At 44.6% G+C, this 19,335-nt stretch overlaps 1 protein-coding gene across 2 annotated transcripts in view; it reads right to left on the reverse strand.

The window, feature by feature from the left end:
• Positions 1-19,335, reverse strand: part of PRKCB (protein kinase C beta) — a gene marked incomplete at both ends in the record, with an annotated part of 311,977 nt that overhangs the window by 61,488 nt on the left and 231,154 nt on the right. The window lies entirely within an intron of this gene.

Consider the following 19,335-nt stretch of genomic DNA (forward strand, 5'->3'; position numbering starts at 1 on the left):
GGCACATATATACAATGGAATATTAGCCATAAAAAGAAATGAAATTGAGTTATTTGTAGTGAGGTGGATGGACCTAGAGACTGTCATACAGAGTGAAGTAAGTCAGAAAGGGAAAAACAAATACCGTATCCTAATGCATATATATGGAATCTAAAAAAAAAGGTCTGAAGGACCTAGGGGCAGGACAGGAATAAAGACACAGACGTAGAGAATGGGCTTGAGGACACGGGGAGGGGGAAGGGTAAGCTGGGACGAAGTGAGATAGTAAAATAGTAAAATAGATAGCTAGTGGGAAGTAGCCGCATAGCACAGGGAGATCAGCTCGGTGCTTTGTGACCACCTAGAGGGGTGGGATAGGGAGGGAGGGAGGGAGACGCAAGAGGGAGGGGATATGAGATATGTATACGTATAGCTGATTCACTTTGTTATACAGCAGCAACTAACACAACAATGTAAAGCAATTATACTCCAATAAAGATGTTAAAAATAAAAAAAAGTGGTCACAGTTTAATTTGGATATGGACCCTAGCATGCTTTTCATTTCTTCCAACTCCTTCTTAGAGCCTTCTGATTGGGCAGGGGACTTATCTGGCCACAGCTGATTGGATTAGAGGTGGAGAACTGATCTACGTTGAACCAATCAGATTCTCTCATTGAAAGATGTGGAATTAGGATGCTCCATGTAGGCAGTCTAGGATCCTGAAAAGAAAAACACACAGATCTGCCTAGAGTGGTCCTTTCCTACCACATGCAGGCAAAGAAAAGTGACCCGGATGTGTGGGGGAAACAAGAAGGTCAGGGAGGGCTTCCCTGGTGGCGCAGTGGTTGGGAGTCCACCTGCCGATGCAGGGGACACGGGTTCATGTCCCAGTCCGGGGGGATCCCACATGCTGTGGAGCGGCTGGGCCCGTGAGCCATGGCTGCTGAGCCTGCGCCTCCGGAGCCTGTGCTCCGCAACGGGAGAGGCCACAACAGTGAGAGGCCCGCGTACCGCAAAAAAAAAAAAGAAAAGAAAAAAAAAAATGAAGGTCAGGGAATGAGCAAAGGCCTTGCTTTCCAGCTCTTGGTTCCAGTCTCTCAGGAGGCTTGGCTGTTTCCATAGAAACCTCCATATCTCCCCAATAAAGTTATTATTTTATTTATACTAGCTTGAGTGGATGTCTACCTTTTAAAGATCTATAAGACAAAATTATAGCTTGAGGAGTACAAATGCTTAATAAAATAAAAATGTCAGTAAGTCAAATAGCATCAGGTTAGTACATGACCTAAAACAAGACAAATTCCATCATTTATAAATTCCATTCTTCAGGTGCCTCTTGCCTATATCAGAACCACGTGGGGTACCTGTTTACAAGGCAGATTCCAAGCGCCACCTCTCATCCAGAAGCTCTGACTGTGGCCTGGGAGGACGCATTTTAACAAGCGCCTCCCTTCCCCTTGATTCTAATCACTAAATTTGTTGCTCTGAGGAACTCTGAGGTAATATCAGAATTGATTCATTTAATATGAGGGATAGGAGGTGTCTAGAAGTAAAACAGATAGAATCCTTTTATTTTGAGTGTCCCAACGCTCTCTCCGCAGTCGTTACCAGGGGTGGAAAGGGAACTTTCCTCCTTAATATTCGAATCGAGCTTTCCTTTCCATAGGAATCTCTCTGCCCTTGGAGAGCTTTCTGAGAGCTTCCTAGAGCTTTCCCGGTATCATGAAAGAAGTGATATTCTGTGGTGGTTTCAAAACATGTCTGTAAATATCTGACACTCCTCAGTGAAGGGGCAGAGTCTGTGCCCTCTGTTCTGGAACCCGGGCAGCCTATGTGACTGCTTCAATGAATGGAATACAGTGGAAGGGATCCTGTGTGACTTGGGAGATAGCAGCTTCTCTCAGTTTCTCTTGGGACACCTGCCTTTGGAGCCCTAGGCCACCGTGCTAGTGAGGCCACAGCATGAGACCACGTGAAGAGGCCTGGAGACCACACAAAGAGCTTGCTGCCTAGACAGCACTGGGTGCTCCAGCCTCAGCTGTTCCAGCTCCAGCCACTGCAGGACAGAGCCCAAGCCACAAGCAACCCGTGAGACTTCCCAATCTCCTGACCCACATACACCATGAGAGATAATAATATACAAGTGTTGTCGTTTTTAAACCTCTGAGTTTGAGGATGATTTGTGATGCAGCAACAGGCAACTAGAACAGATTCATCTGAGTTCATATGTGCCCTAATGCAACCCAGCCTTGTCAGGTGTGGCCCCTGTTACCTTGCTTTATTTATTTCTTGTGTTTGGTTATGAACGCTCTTTTTAATCGAAAAACTTTTAAGACTTCAATTGAGATGGGCAACAGAGATGGAATTCAGTCTGCCTTCCAAATGTATCACCTTTCCTAGTCTCACCCAGGACTTGGGAGGCTGGCCAATTCATTTATTCGTTCAGTAAACATGAATTAAGTGTCTGGGATGCGCCAGGCACTGGCGATGCAGAATGACAATCCCTTCAGGAGGCTTACACACCGGCGCAAATGAGTCCAATTCAATTATGATTAAACTCCTGAAAGAGAAGTTCATGGTGCCCTGAGAGTGTTCACATGGAGGACTTAACCTGGTTTGGTGGGCCGGCAAAAGATGCCCTGGGGAAGTGATGGTTAAGCTGAGACCTGAAGGATGACCAGGACTAGCACAGTGGACATGGGGGAGGCATATTCCAGCCAAAGGGAAGCCAACTGTGTTCCCTTAGGATTAAACTACCTGGATCCACAAATCTTGGTCTAGAATTACTGTAGGAAGTGAGCTCTTAAGCTCTAGAACTCAAAGTCCAGATGCCAACTCCCAGCCCTCTGAGATGTCTCCAGCAGAGAGAGCAGCAGTAGCACCAAGTCGGGTGGCTGGACAAAGAATGGGTGACATTCAAAGGGAATGGGCCAATGTGTGTGCCAGGGAGAAAGACAATGCTGGGATGACCAGCATGTGAGAGAAGGTGGCCAGTTTGGGGCTGATATGATAACCACCCCCATTTCTTACCTACTCTGTGCATTATTTCATTTAATTCCACACAGATGGGTAGTATAGGTACTGCTACCATCCCCATTTCACAGGAGAGGAAGCCAGGGCTTAGAGAAGTTAGGTGAGTGGTCCAAAGTCACTCTTACTAGGAAGTGACCCTTCTAGGTCACCTACCTCCAAAGTCCATGCTCTTAACCATCTGATTCTCTGAGCCCTGAGCACCAAGTGTTGGGTCATGAGGCTGTACTGTCTGCAAATTATTGCTGAAGTGTTTCAAATTCGACTCCAGATCCTGGCCCTGTTCTCCTTTTCCTACCCATCCTACCTGTTGAGACTTCAGCCCTTGAGGCCTAATTCATGGTCAAGAACAGAACACTTACGTCCTTTCTCCATTTCTTATACAACCACTAACAAACCACTCATCCACTTGTCAAGATGAGCTTGGTCTGAGTCAGTTCATCCATCTAGTCCAAGAGCTCTATTGGGAATTGTGTGCCAGGCATGATGCCAGGCACTGGTGATGCGTCCACAAACAGGACAGACGTGGCCCTGCTTCCAAGCAGTAAGTGGCTTGAGAAGACCTTACTCCCTCCATCCGTGCCCTGAAGTGTTGGTACGAGAGAGAAAAATGACAGAAAAGCAGCCACAGCACCAGCAATGGCGATGGCCATGATCTAAAATGCTCCTTTACGTAGACATGATTTTTTATTAATTGTCTCTCGCAGTTTCTGGAGCTTCCACTTCAGTTAATACCAACATCGAGGGCATGGGCTGTTTGTTCAGCTGTCCCTCCATCTCTAGGGTGAGGATTCCAAACAGATTGAAAGGCTGTCTTGAAGTGACGTTCTTATCAAATTCCAAGCCACATCTGTTCCCCAAGAATCTTCTGGGAGAGATGTGATCAGCAGCAGCAGCTCTGGTGACAGCAGATAAAATGCAAGGTAGCCCAGGGACTCCTAGCCTGAAAGTTGATGGAGATGAACTTAACTGGCAAATCCAAACGGCCAAATGTGCCTGGAACCTTGGTCCTTGACCATGGGACAAGATGGCATCATGGTTAGGGCAGGGACTTTAGAATTAGGAGACCTGGTAAATATCCAAGTTCCACCACATACTAGCTGCATGACCTTGGGAAAGTCATTTAACTTTTCTGAACCTTAATTTCCTCGTCTATAAAACAGATACACTAGCAATGCTCAGCTTTGGGTGGTGCTAAGGGAACTTTGGGGGATAAAGTATGCAAACTGTACACCTTAATTCAGCTCCGTGCTGGGCAAATGATGAGTACTTAGGGACTTGTACTAGTTATAACAACAAAGAACCAGAAACTGTGTGGCGTAAAACAACAGAAATCTATTCTCTCACGGTTAAGGAGACCAGAAGTCTGAAATCAAGGTGTTGGCAGGGTTGGTTCCTTCTAGAGGCTCTGAGAAAGAATCCATTCCATGCCTCTCTCCCAGCTTATGTGGTTGCCAGCAATCGTTGGTTTATGGACACATCATTCCAATCTCTGCCTCTGTCTTCACACGGCGCTCCTCCCTGTGTCTCTGCCCCAATTTCCTCTTCTTATAAGGAGACCAGTCATTGGATCTGGGCCCACGCTAATCCCGTCTGAACTCTGAACTTGATGACATCTGCAAAGACCCTATCCCCAAATACGGTCAAATTCACAGTATCTGTAGTCAGAACTTGAAAATATATATTGAGGGGAGACAATTCTATCCACTACAGTGGTTATCATCAGCTTCATCTTTTCAGAGAAGGACCAAGGGGACCACTTGTGATCCCTGTACACAGCATCAATTTCCAGCTCTCAACTGGCTAAGGAGATTTGCCCCGAGGGACTTGTGTGTCCATGTGCTTGCTAAGGGGAGAGGGCAGAGATAGTTAGGGACCAAGGCCCCGCTCCCCACTCCTCCAACTTCAACAGACACCTGCCGCAAGTCCAAAGCCAAACTGAGCCTCCCTCAATTCGTCTCTCTTACATCTCTCATCCAGGGCATCAACAAGTTTTGTTAGCTCTGCATTCAAAGTACATGCCATACCCAACCTCCTTCCTGATCTAAGCCACCACGATCCCCACCCTGGTCTCCTGCAATTGCCTCCTAGATCATTGTTTCCACTCTACCTGCTCCCAACCTCCACGTACACTCTGTCCTGCCTGCAGGATCCTTCCCCCAGATACACCCAAGAGTTTGCCCCCTCACCTCGTTCAGTGCGACTTCCTTGCAGAGATCCTCCCTGACCACCTTCTCTAAAGTTGCAGCCCCTTTGTCACGCCCCATCCCCTTCCACTACTTTGTCTTTCTTCCCACACCTGGCATTCTATTAATCGCCATTTGTTTCTTTTCCTCCCTCCCTAGTACAGGAGAACAGCTGTTTTGTTTGACTGGTTTGCTGTCACATCCCCAACATCTAGACACTCAATAAATATTTCTTGAATAAATGAATGAAAATATCTGAGTGAGGGTGAAGTAGTTTCAAAAAAAAAATCCCTAGATCTAGGTCACTAAAGATCTTTCGTTACTTGGTTCTCAGCATTGTTTAATTTATCTATGGCTACATCCAACCTATAATTCACAATGAATTTGAGGTAGCATTCAACATTATATAATATTAAACAAGTAGATTTTATGATATGGAAATTATACCTTGATAAATCTGGTTAAAAATGAGTATATAGCACATAGCGTGTATGTGTATGCCTATATTATAAATATAGTGTGTGTGTTTGTGTGTGTTGTACTATCAGCTTCCTAGAGGCCAAAGCAACCAGAGGTACATGAAATGATAACAGAAGTTCCTATTTTCTACAGGGAAAATCATTTTTTGAGGAGAAAAATAAGCTTTCCCTAGAACTTAGGCCTAAAGGAAATGTCTCACATGGATCCTGAACATGCGTTGCCGCCGTGGACAATGTTCTTAATAACATCCCTATGACAGGGTCAGAAGAGGAGAGACCATACCATCTAGCACTGTCGGAGCCTGCAAGCTTGACTAACACACGGGTGTCTGGAAAAGATGCTAACTTGATGAACTCAGATGGTGCATCTAAAATAGAGACAGAGAGAGACACATTTGGGGCTCACAGTGTCCCCGAACACTAATTTGAGAGGAGAGGATCGGTAAGGTGCAGGGAGCTGAGGGTGCACGGGAGAGGGATGGAGGAGCAAGTTAAGCCGGGTGTGTACAGTGCAGGCCTCCAGGGGGACCACGAGCCCCTCTCCCGGCCTCTCCCACACCCGCCACACTGGCTTGTGGACAAGGTGGGGTGCGGGTCTGATCTGGTGCAAGGTGTGTACCCTCCTCTATTTTAGGGTTCTGTCTCTTTGAGGGTCCCCCGCCCTCTGGTCCCCCACCCTCTGGGACTGTCTCCTGCTTGGGCTCCACCCAGTCCTCCGAAGACCTGCAGAGCAGAGAGTACTTTAGATCAGCTCAGTTCTAAGTCCTAAGGCAAATCCGGTCTCCTCCCCTCCCCCACCCTTTCCTTGGGTTTGCCTCGCCTGCTCGTACTGAGCTCCTCTTTCTCCAGGCTGCGCATGAGAATTCCCTGAGGGGCCTTTACCGGCTGATGCTTGGGCCCCACTCCAGACCAATTAAATCGGAACCTTCTAAATATCTGGGACCTTCCTGTGTGGTCTGCCCTGGGAGAGGACAAGGTGATGAGCTGGCTAGAGGCCATCAGGGTGGTATTGTAATCAGGGGCTGGAGCGCTGGGCAGACACTGGCCACTGTTCTTCCAAGGGCGTCTGCTCACTCGGGAGTAGGATTTTGAGAGAGACTTGGGTGCGGCCAGGTTACTAAATGAAGGTGAGCGTCCACACATCCTCATCTCTTTACAGCATGGCAGGTATCCTGACAAGCTGTTTAACATAAGAATGTGATTTTGACCTTGACAGAATCTGATAAGCTGGAAGTTCATATCTAATTAGAACTGTAAAATCGCAGTAGGTACAAGTTCATCTCTGGAATCACGAGTTCAAAGTTTAACTCTATCATGTGCTTGCTGTGTGATCTTGGGCAAGTTACTCAGCCTCTCTGAGTCTCAGTTCCCTCATATGTAAAAGGGGCATAATGATAGTTCCTCCCTCAGCAGGCTGTTGTCAGAGTGACATAACGCAGGTAAAACTCAGAGCCTGCACACAGAAAGCCATATGATTAAAGTGAAAGAATAAATACAGAGAATAAGAGGAATGGTGGGTACAGTGGCTCTTTCCCACAGTCTCCAGGTGGCAGAAAGTGAATTAGAGCAATAGACCAAAATTTCTGCAAAATCTATTTCCCAGGAGATCCTTATGCGAAACCCAGAATGAAGGGCAAGGTCTTACTGTCTGTGTTTAGAGGTGGGGCTGGCACCAGCCCTCCGGGAGAGGCTAAGGGGACTCTCCTGCAGGGAGCTACATGCTCAGTCCAGACGGGACTTCCCTGAGGAATCAGCAGACCATCTGTCATCTTCTGAAATTCTGAATGGGGAAGCGACGATATACCCTGGATTCCAGGCCGTCACAGACTCATCTTCTCCAGCAGAGCCCTCCTTCAGACTGAGCCGGGGCTGAAGAGACGGCTTAAGCCACCCAAGCCCTGATAACCAGAGGCCTGGAATGAGGGGCAGAGCCATTCCTACCAGGAGACCTTGTAAGTAGATGTGGGGATAAATCTAGACAAGAGTCCACCCCCATGATGATGCTTCAATGATACGTGTCGTAAGAGCTTAACATATAGACAGAACTCAGTACACTACATTCATCAGAGTTGATGAATTCTTTACCTCTTGAGGTTCTCCTAACTTTCAACTTTCACCAGACATGTAGATGTCCTAACATGTTCTAGGTTATCTTAAGGCCCTAATTTTAATCCCCCAAAGTGTATTGTTACTGTTCAAACTTTGGGTCCGATGTTCTAAGCGTATGTATCCACACATATGTGTGTTTAAATTTTATATTTGATGGTGGACACGCTAATCGAATATGAAATCATGTGGTTTGGGGGAATCAAATGCATTCGCCTCTAGCAGCAAACTGGAAGTCAGCAATCTAGAAACGGTTCCTGGCTTCTAATAGCTTGCTCTAGAGGAGCAACTGGGTGGACTTGCAAATTGAGGAAGTACTTCAGGAAAAATTGAAAAGTGGTATAGTGGGGAAAAGGTGCTAATTGGGAGTTAATAGTGTGGATCTGGGTAGGACTGAAGCACTTTTTGGATACAATCTTCAAGTTGGTAAGACAAAAATAAGAGCAGTGATAGTGTGCAGATCAACTGGGTTATTTCATGATTTATTATGTAAGGTTTTCCATATTTAAAATAAAATCTCTTTATATGGTTACGTACTGTATGATTCCAACTATATGACATTCTGGAAAAGGCAAAACCATGGAGACAGTAAAAAGATCAGTGGTTGCTAGGGGGTAGGGGGTGGGAGGGATGAATAGGCAGAGTGCAGAGGATTTTTAGGGCAGTGAAACTACTCTGTATGATACTATAATGGTTGATGCATGTCATTATACATCTGTCCAAACCCGCAGAACGTACACCACCAAGAATGAACCCTAATGTGAATTGCAGACTTTGGGTGATCATGATGTGTCAGTGTAGGCTTATTGACTGGAATGAATGTACCACTCTAGTGGGGATGTTGATAATGGGGGAGGCATGGAACTGGGTGGTAGATAAACTGAGTTTTCAGATTAGAGGTCAGGGTGGCACGTGTCATTAAGATTTAAGCCTCTTAAAGTGATGCCATGTCACATATTAGATTTAATCAAGTTGAATTTTTGCCCACTAGCAGAGAAAGCCAGTGGAAGTGTGAAACGGAGTTTAGAATGGAGGTACTTTCCGCCGAGTCATCTCTGGCTCCTGTGGACTTGCTATTGTTAAGCAAATGTCACTACACCCATGGAAGGAATGACTCACTGTCACTGCTGGCAAGAGGGAGGAGAGGGAATAAGAAGGTTTAAACTTGAAACGCCGAGCTCTGAGTTTTAAATGAAGAGGCTTAGTTGGATTTAATAAGAAGTGTTTGATTGGGTTGTAATAAGAAATGCAAAAGAACTATTATTTCAAAACTCTGGGTTGTATCACTTCTAATTATTGATATCATAGAATTGATATGGTGGAATCGGTAGGTATCCATTCGAGTTATTGAAGTGTTCTCTTGAGCTCAAATCAATGCTGGTGTCCTGTAGGTTTGCTTAGTCAATTTTCTTTGAATCACATGTTATATCTGACAAAACTAGATGGTTAAAATAAAAGCAGATTTAATTTGACTCTTTTTTAAACAGTTCCTGGGAAAACAAACCAATAACTGATGCATTTTACCAAAAGAAAACGCAATGAAACCCTTAAGGGTCTGTCATTCATTTCAACTATTAGGCGCACAAAGGAAGCCTGTTTCCCTATAATCTGATCTGCTCTGTGCACACAAGCCTCCCTTTATGATTGGTGTCACAGACTAATGGAGAATGGGTTTTCTCCAAGGCAGGAGTGGAGCATATTGAGGCTGGGTGGCACAGTGGTCATGTGTTTGGGAGCCAGACTCTCTGGGTTTGGACCTGCATCCACCACTGCATGAATCTGGAAGTCTCTCAACTCTCTGAGCCTCCATTCCCTCATGTAAAATGGGGATAATGACAGCACCCACCCCATAAGATCGTTGTGAAGATGAAACAAGCAATGCATATAAAACACTTAGACGGGTTCTCAGCACTCAAAATACAATCTCTGCAGTGATTTTCAATGAGGTCAATACATAATAACAAACAGAGCTGAGGGGCGGGGAAGGATTGAAACAAACTATGGCATGTTTAATTATATTAACCATCTGTAGGTGTACATTCAAAATATTTACTATGGGTGTTGGATGATTAAAATCTATAGGTCTCTGCTATCACGTTTTTTGTAGAAAAGATTATGGGTAATGTTGTTAGTAAACAGGGATTCAATATCTTAACAGGTCTAGAATTTCTGAAATAGCACATAAAGATGCAGTTGAGATGGATGTGTGGAGGGTGAACTATGACAGCACAATAATTGGACCGGAGGCTGTGAAATATTGCCCGAGACAGAGCTTCCCTGTTAATAGGCTCTATCTGGCCCTTCAGTAAGAGGACTAGATTTAACTTTGTATTATTTTTCCCAAAGAGCCAGACAACGTTTTGAAGAATATACAGACTTAAAGGAAACACTGGCCTGTGTGCCAGACGGACAATATTTTCTTCCTTCTCTTCGAGGAACTGCCCACATCACATTTGCTTTTCAGAGAGTCTGTTCCTGTTGTCCTTCCTGACAGATGGCTGGAAAAGTGACCTGTCCCTTTGGCCACAGATAACTGGATCACATGATCACTGAGCCATACTGGTCCATCAGTCTCTTTCCTGGGGTTTTAAATTCTAGACTACTCTAGATTTGGGAATTAGACATTGAGAATTGAGAAGTGACATAAGGCTGAAGGAGGTAACACTGATGTACATCCACAGTGAGAGACGTCAGCAAGAAGCCAAGGTGACAGATTGGGGTCCCCAGGATGGAGACAATGAATGCTGGGTTCCTGGAACTTTCTGGTTCCAGCTGCACTTCCTGCCTTTGGATGTTGGGAGATACACAGGGACATGCCATGTCTGTCCAATAAATCCCCCTTTACTCCCTGTGGCTTGACAAGGAAACTTGAATTCCAGATGTTTCCCTTTCCTTGATATAATTCATTTTATTGGGAAAACAGACCCTTACGTTTTTTTGTTCTGTAATTTACTATCCTCTGAGGGGTGAATGTAGGTAGGGGCTACAGAGAAGCAGTAAGTCACTTCATTGATGAGAGACCTGGATGAATTCAGAGAGTGGAAGGGCCTCACCGTGACTGGGGAAAATGAGTTGGCAAAAAAACCCCACAGCAGTCAGAATTGCATACGAAAGACTAGGGGCCGGGACGAAGGTGCCGTAATTGGGACAGAACCAAAGAGAAGGCAGGAGTCCAAGATCAGACAGCAAGTGTCAACAGGTTCTCTGGAAGAGGATTAAGGGAACAGGTAGCGAAGCCTTTGAGCTCTCTGTGAACCACATGATACAGGACTCACCATATGGTGCAGGAAGATAGCAAAGCAGGTTGAAGTAAAGGGAAGAGCTTTTGTCTGTAGGATTATATAACCACCTCTAATGTATGGACGTATATGTGCGCCTGTGAAGCCACACTACTAATGAGATTAAAATTAGGAATAAACTCCCACAGCGGGAGCGCTGGGACTTCAGAAAAGGCCTTTGTTACCGGTAGAAACGAAACTGCCTTTTCATCTCCTCAGGCACTTTCTTCCTGCGGTTAATTCAGTGCTGCACTTGGATGCAGCAGAAGACATTGGAGTCTGGGGCTTGGAGCTCTGTCTGGGTTGTCCTCTTGTGCCCAAACTCAAAGCACACACTAATTAAGGACCCCAGTGGCTTTTGGGGAGACAGCTTGGAGGTTGTGTGCTGTTGGGGAGCTAGTGTTAGCCACCAGGGCCAACTTCAAGCACACTGGGGACCACGATCTCTGTAGGGGCTCATGAAAGTGTTTTACTTTCTTTTAGAATCACAAGAAAAAAAAAATGAACTTTTAGGCTGAAGAAACTGCTTTAACATGCAATATTAATACATTTGTCCTGATGCCAAAGCAGTCGTAAGATACAGGTTTTAACTTTTTTTCATGGTGTAAGGAAGAACCCGCAAAAGTCTCCGTAGCAGTTTTGAAACTGTCTCAAAAACGAAAAGACTAGCAGCTTGGTGGAGATGAGTGGACCCAAAAGTAGAGAAGAGTGCTGTTAGGGATGGAAAGAGGCAACTGGAATCACAACACCTGATTTCAAGTCCTGGTCCTGCCTATTCCCAGCTGTGTAGTCTCGGGGAGGTCACTCAATCTCCCTGACTTCCAATTTCCAAATGGGTGTAATAGGGTTAACATCAGTAACTACCTTGCATGACTGTGGTAAGAAATAATAGGATGTGTGATGCATATAAAGCCATAGCATGATCCCTGGCATTTCGTAGGAGCTCAAAAGTTGGAGGCAATGGAGGTGGGCAAGTGGAATTGTAGAGGGTGGGGATGGGAGACAGAGCTGGTGAGGGTTACAAGAAATGGAGGGCGATGGTGGAAAGGGAACCAGCTGAGGAACCACACGCACTAGAGGTGCCTCCACGACTTGGAGGACCCCACGAGCTGAAGCCTGTAGAGGAGGTGAGAAGGGCAGGCTCTAGAAGACAGTAGCCCATTCTCAGGAGCCCTCCCAGGAATCCCTGTTGATGGCTCACAGTGCCAACGGGTGTTTGCACATGCATAGGTAATTGACAAACACAGAGTGAGGAGGGAGAACAGAAAATTTGGAGGCTTCCATCACCATGCACGTGGCATCTGTCTAATGGCAAAGGCCCAGGATGAAAACAAGGCAGCAAACTCTGCTTACACTTAGAGGCAAAGAGCAGAGAGGGGGAAATGAGAAAATAAGAGGGGAAAACGGTTAACCTTCTAGAATATGTTTGTGACATGGCAAGGCGACCCCTGTTGAGACTAGAAATGCAAGTTTTAAGTATCAAGGCAATCAAGAGCCTAAGATCACACGCATCTAAACCAAACCTGGTCAGTTAAACGTCCCTGACGAGCTCTGTGACTTTACCAACTTATTTCAACTTCCCGCATCTCCTTTCCTCATCTGTAAAATGGGGATATAAGTAGCTACATCACAGCATAAACATGAGCCGAAACATACAAAGCACTTACAACAAAGCCTGGCCTATAGTAAGGACTCAAAATGTTAGGTGACATCATCATCTTCATCACTACTGCCACCACAAGAATATATGTTCCATGAGGGCAGGTATTTTTGTCTGTTTTGTTCACAGCCATTTCCTCTGCACCTAGAACAGTGCCTGGCACATAGTAAATGCTCAATACATATTTGGTGAATGAATAAATCCTTAATCGTGCTGTCAGTGGGCAGTTATTATAAAAGTGATACTCCTCCCCGGTATGGGTTCCAATCTTAGTCTCAGTTCCTCTCCCTCATGTCTGCCCTCTGCTGTCATAAGCAGCCACCATGCCTTGTGCTCAGATCTAGAGAGTCAGGAGCTACGAGATCACTGATAACCTGGGAGACGGGCGATTCAGAAGTAGCTGAGAGTAGAAGTCACAAGGCAAAAGGATAAGGCACAGGTGAGTGGGGAGGAAGTGTAGGCAGCAAATCTCAGAAGAGCAGTTTGATTCTCTGGATATAGTCAGTGAGTACAGGACAGCGAAGGGAGAGTCAAGGTCACATAAAACATCTTTAGGGAGACAGGAAATGCTGAGCTTGCTTCTCATCTAAAGGAAAGGATATAGGGGAGAGGGAAGATCAGAGACGTTCTGTAGCTTCCAGATATACACAAAAAATGTAGCAAAAGACTTCATGTTCCTAGGAATACAGTGGTAATTGAAGCACCAGATTGTCATGTGAGTGTAAGATCTTGAACGCGGTTTTTCAAAAAATGTGGTACTTCTACCATCGGCAATACAAGGACAAAATTATTTTCCTTTTAATAAACTCTCCTAAGAATATATTAAAATAAATATATGACTGCTAGATCAAGCCTGTGATTTCGAATACATTATCACTTAGGGCAATGCTAAGAAGAAGAAAAGGCAGTCAATTAAATCAATTTAAAATATATATTTAAGGGGAATTCCCTGGCAGTCCAGAGTTCAGGACTGCGCTCTCACTGCCGAGGGCCCGGGGTTCAATCCCTGGTCAGGGAACTAAGATCCCACAAGCCACGCAACGCGGCCAAAAAAAAAGAGAGAGAGAAAATATTTAAGATAGTATAAAGGAGGTATGTACGTGCTTAAAAAACAAAAACAGAAAATATAAAAACAAGTGCATAAATAGGTAATAGTTGGGAAACTTGGCCAAGGCTATACTCGACCCTTTTGTACGGTCTGAATCTGGAGCCAAGGGAGTTGGTGTCAGCACCTTGGAGAGTGGCACACAAATGCCGAGTCTCTGGGGTGCTATAGGAAAGGGGCCACTGGCTAACACTAAATGGCCTCCTTAGTGACACTCGGGCACTTAATATCATCAGCCTCTTGGGCATTATTCTAGGAAAGTCAAACACCAGAAGGGAGGCTTAATGGTCTTGTCTCTCACCTCTCAGCTTTTTATTTCTGATCATCTTCAATGCACACAGAGCAGCAGACCTGCATGGGACTTTTTGAAGAGATAAATGTAATACCAGGGCACTCAGTTTCTAAAGACTTGCCACTTTTCCTTTTAATTTTATAAGCTGCTGACTTCTTCCTACTTGATTTATTCCTGGCTTATGCTATGCTTCAGGAAAAGCAGCACTAACACCTGGCACGTTCCATGATTTGAACACAAGGAAATGTCATCGAGAAGAGAAGCTTAAAGTTTTTTGTTTGTGGGGCATGAAAATGGGGAGTTCTAAAGGTTAAAGTCAGAAGGTCTTTCATGTCACCAAGAATTCCAACCAGAGCTGAGAAGTAGGGCGTATGGCTGAGACCACTATCTTTCCATCAAAATTGTTCTCCCAGCGTCCCTTGCACTGAGTCATGTGACTAAATTCTCTGTAATAGCGTGTAGGCAGAAGTGATGGGTGCCACTTCCAAACCAAGGCTTTTATGAAGCAGCTTGTGCCTCCTCTGTACTCTTTCCCCGCCCCCGCACTCTGAGTATAGACAAAAACAAGGCTGTAGGGATTGATGGGGCTGTGTAAGATGGAAGGAACCTGGGTCACTTAATCACCATATGGAGAGCGTGGGTGAGGCCAGGAACACCCATCTTGGACTGTTACATGAATGAACATTAAACTTCTATTGCGTCGGCGCCAGTATAGATGTAGGGGTCTTTTTGTTATGGCAGTTGGATCCACCCTAACTAACAAAGGAGGTTAGGTGTGTGGGGTCTGGAAGAAGAGATGTTCTTTTTTTTTGCCACGCTGCATGTGGGATCTTAGTTCCCCAACCAGGCATCAAAACCGTGGCCCTTGCATTAGCACAGAATCTTAACCAGTGGACCGTCAGGGAAGTCCCAGAGGAGACATTCTGAGATTTCCACTTACTCCCTCCCCTCTTTGCACAGTTAACTTAGCTCATCCTTTAGATAAAGCTCAAGAGCCTCTTCCTCCCAGAAGCCTTCCCTGACTTTGGCCAGGGCCGATCCCACTCCCGCAGGCTCTCCCAGCACACGGCAAACATCACGGCTGTACTTTATATCTGTTAGTGTGATTTTTTTTTTGATTAACGTTTATACTCCCACTGGGTTTTTAAGTATGCATTTTTCAAAATGCATAGAATGATACACTTCCTTGTGCATTTTGTTGTATGTAAATTTTATTACCTTAAAATGATCAAAAACAAATATTGAATTCTCGTTAAATGATATGCATGCTGAAGAGCTCAGGGGAGAAGTGTACCGATATCTGCATCTTGGTTTGAAACGCATTAAAAAATGGGTTGACAAAGAGATGGAGAGACATGTGATCACGCATATACAGTCAAATGCTGGCTGCAGAACCTAGGTATTGGGTATTATGGGTGTTCATTGTATAATTCTTTTAACTTTTCTGTATTTTTAAAGTTTTTCCTAATAAAATGTTGGGGGGAAGTTCAAAGAGAGTAGGAGCTATGAGTACATTCCATAAATAGAATTATTCTGTGTACAGTGTATTTTATATTACCAATCATAATGTTCTGTGATTTGCTTCTATTTCTACTTGATACTGTGTCATGGACATCTGTCCATGATGACAGATAGACAGACAGACAGAGATACGAGAGACACAAAGACCTCATCCTTTTGAAGGTATCATGGAGACACCATTATATGTTTAACTTTCACACTACTGATAAACATTTGGGCTATTTTCATTTTTTTCTATTACTGATCTTTTCCTATGATAGCTCTTCTGTGCTGCTGGATTTGAGCTTCTTTATGTGAGCTCTAGGTCCACCACCACATGTTCCTGCCCTCCCCACACCACCAACCCCCCCAGCAGGCCAGTATCCTCCACAGGCAGGAGTCCACGAGTATAAGAAAATAATAAGAAAGCCCTCATTCAAACTTCCCGGCATGATTTTCTAAAAACATCTGGATCGTACAAATCAGTACCACAAGCACATCTGAAGTCTCAGAAAGCAAGTGATACTAGCATTAATTAAATATCCAACGGATGTTTATTATGGTACTTTAGAATTAGGGGAATCAAGTCTGTAAGGTACAGAGCTGTACTTGTGCTGTGTATACACCTTATCAGAGACTTGCTGTGTTTATTTTATAAGCCCCACTTGTATAATCAGTCTGAACAGGGCACATCTGCCCAATTTATATATCTGGAGCACAATTTTAACTGCAGAAATCACTCGACAACCACAGAGGTAAAATTCTTGAAAAGTGTAAAGGTTGGCAAAGCAGAAGTCAAAGGTTCAAGAAATCAGAAGAAAATAGAGAGGATAAAGCTATAAAAATAAACATTAAATAACAAATGAATAATACGCGCAAATGCTCTGCAACAAAAGTTCTAGAGGGCGTCTATCTCCAAGTAAGCCGGACATGCCAAGAGGCCCTGCCCTGGTGCGGTAACGCTCCCAGGGAAACACTTTCACATGGTCAGGAAAGCAAACTCTCCGAATTTTTCTTCTTTTTAAAGTTTTTGAAACAGGGTTTACTCGTTTGGAACTCAGTGGCCTTCACACTTGCTTTGCCCCCTGTTTCATTTTCATAGGTCTTAGCAAAATGCTTGTGTCTCTCCCTAGTCGCTCCACAAATTATTACTGTCTCTAAGAGCATGTTTTTCTGGGCCAGATCTGATACAGTGGGCCTGCGGGAGGGGAGGTGTGAACAGATTACCCAACGGTCCCTGTCTTTCATCTTTGGCGGGGGAGCAGTTACTGCTGCTGTGTTCTTCCATTTAAGGGGGTTGATGTATATATCCCACAAGACTGAAAAATGGTAAAAGTAGGCATTCAAATAGAAAACCACATTAATTTAAAACCGCGACTGGCAAAACAAGAGTTGCAAAGGATTACTCTATGTTTTAAAGGACGGTAGAGGTTTTTGCTATTCTAGCTTGCTTTCATGACATACTGTTGTCTTCCTCTGTGATTTATTTGATATCACATCCCCAGTCTGGAACAGAACTCTCAATTAGTATAACAGTTTCCATGGAAACATATGATCTATTCTCTCTCATTCCCTCGCTGTTCCCCAAGACCCACTCTCCCACTTCTCTACCCACCCCCCAACCCCAATCCTTTCTGTAAGACCCTCCAGAACTTCCATTCCTCAATCAAAAACTCTCCAATCTGTACTGCTGAGTGATCAAGAAGGTGAAGAAATATGTGTGTGGTCTGCTAACTTTTGAGGCAACAAGGACAAGAATAAATATGCGTATTTCTGTTCGTTAATTAGCAGAGAGAAACTGGAAAGATGCAAATTAACAAAACAGCTTGTATATGAGGGCAGTAGCAGCAAGGGGGCACAGAAGGATGTGAACCTGAGTGGGAGCAAAAGACTTCTCAGTGTTTATCCTTTTAATATAATGTTAATTATGAACCACGTGAAAACACTGCTTATTAAAAATATAATTTAATTTTTTAAGACTCCCCGACAACCTCAGCTTATTAGAACCTCCTCTTCATTTAGGCTTCATTCTTCCTTGTCATCAGGGAAACCCCCCCATCTTTGAAATCTAAATGCCTTTAGTCTTCCTAGCATTTTAAATCTCTTGGCCTCACCCACTTGTTTCTCATCCCTAGGCCTCTAGACTCCTTCTTCCTCCCCAAGGTTATAACCCTCTTTCTGCTTTGACTTCCTTCCAGTCTGGATGTCCTTTTTATTCATTTATTCAGGACACTTTTGCTGAGTACCTGCTAGAACAGGCTCTGTTGGATCTGCCGTGGGCATCCCTCTTCCCAGAAGCCTTGACTCCCTTATCGCTGGGATCTTCTAGGGCACCGATCCTGCTAATCACCATCCTTAGCTCAAATCCACCATCTACTTCTCCATCTCCATCCCCAGGCTGCTCAGAGCTGCTGGCAAAAAGGACACAGCGGCATGGACCTCCACCATCACTACTGCTTGTTCTCTAGCCTTTTGGACCTCCAGGCTGCTCAGTAATCTTATTCCGTGTTCCTACTCTCTATTCTCACTCCCTGCCGAGGCTCTTCAAACTTTGGGCCACAACCTCAGATTCCTTAGTCCATCACAGCAGATGGATGGACCTTGTGGCCCATAGAGAAAATTCACGCACTCAGTCTAGACCCTGAATGAATTCATCCACAGGCACTGGAAGTACAGCGGTGAACATGACAGAGCTCCTGGCTCTGGTGGAGCTCAGATCTTAGAACAAGGAGACAAACCAACAAACAAGCAAGAGAAGTATCATCTGGTGATGGGTGCTAGGAGAGAGTTCAATATAATGGAGAATGAATGAGTGGCTCTTTCAGTGGTAGTTAGGGAAGACTTCTCAGAAGAGGTGATATCTAAGTAGAGATGGGAATTACAAGAGAGAGCCAGCTCTGCAAAGAATAAAGCGAACAGCATCACAAAAGCTCGAAGAGAGGAGGGAGCTCTGTATGTCTCAAAGAACCTCATGCGGCCCAAGCACAATGGGTGATGGGGAGAAGGAAAGGAGAAGAGGGTATCAAACAGAGAACAATTTAAACTGATCAGAATTTAAAGGGTCATGTAAGCCAAGGACACAGTATAGAATTTATTCTCCTTGTGAAGTCATTGGAGGGTTTTAAGCATGGGAGTGATTTGACCTAATGTAAGTTTTTAAAAATAACTATGGCTGCTGCATAGAAGTGTATTAATTATAGGTCACAAGAGTGGAAGCAGGGAAACCAGTTAGGAATGTCTGCAGTGATCCAGACGGTATTGTATGGCATAGATTAGGGCTGCATCAGTGAAGATGGAGAGAACTCGGTAAATTCATGATATGCTTTGGAGGAGGACCTATCCAGACTAACTAATGGATTATGCACGGCTGGGGTAAGGGGAGGGCAAAGAGGAGGCAAGGATAACTCCCAGATTTTTGACTTAAGCTACAGAGATGGGGAAGAAATTTGATATTTTTGCACACCTCAGTTCATGGTCTGAGATTGATATGAGACATACTGGCGGCACACACAGGGATTAAAAGACTCACAACACTAAACACGTCAGGAATACTTATAACACAATCTCAACTTCAGTAAAACTGCATCTCCTAGTACCTATAATAGCATCCAGAATCACTCTACGAGTCCCAGGTCATCCTTCAATTGTGCTGCTGTTCGAAAAGAACCATCTCCATTCTCAGCTGCAAGAGTAACCTTTTCCCAAACCAAATCTGATCA

This window comes from Grampus griseus (assembly GCF_964374135.1).
Source record: "Grampus griseus genome assembly, chromosome: 14".
Taxonomy (NCBI): domain Eukaryota; kingdom Metazoa; phylum Chordata; class Mammalia; order Artiodactyla; family Delphinidae; genus Grampus; species Grampus griseus.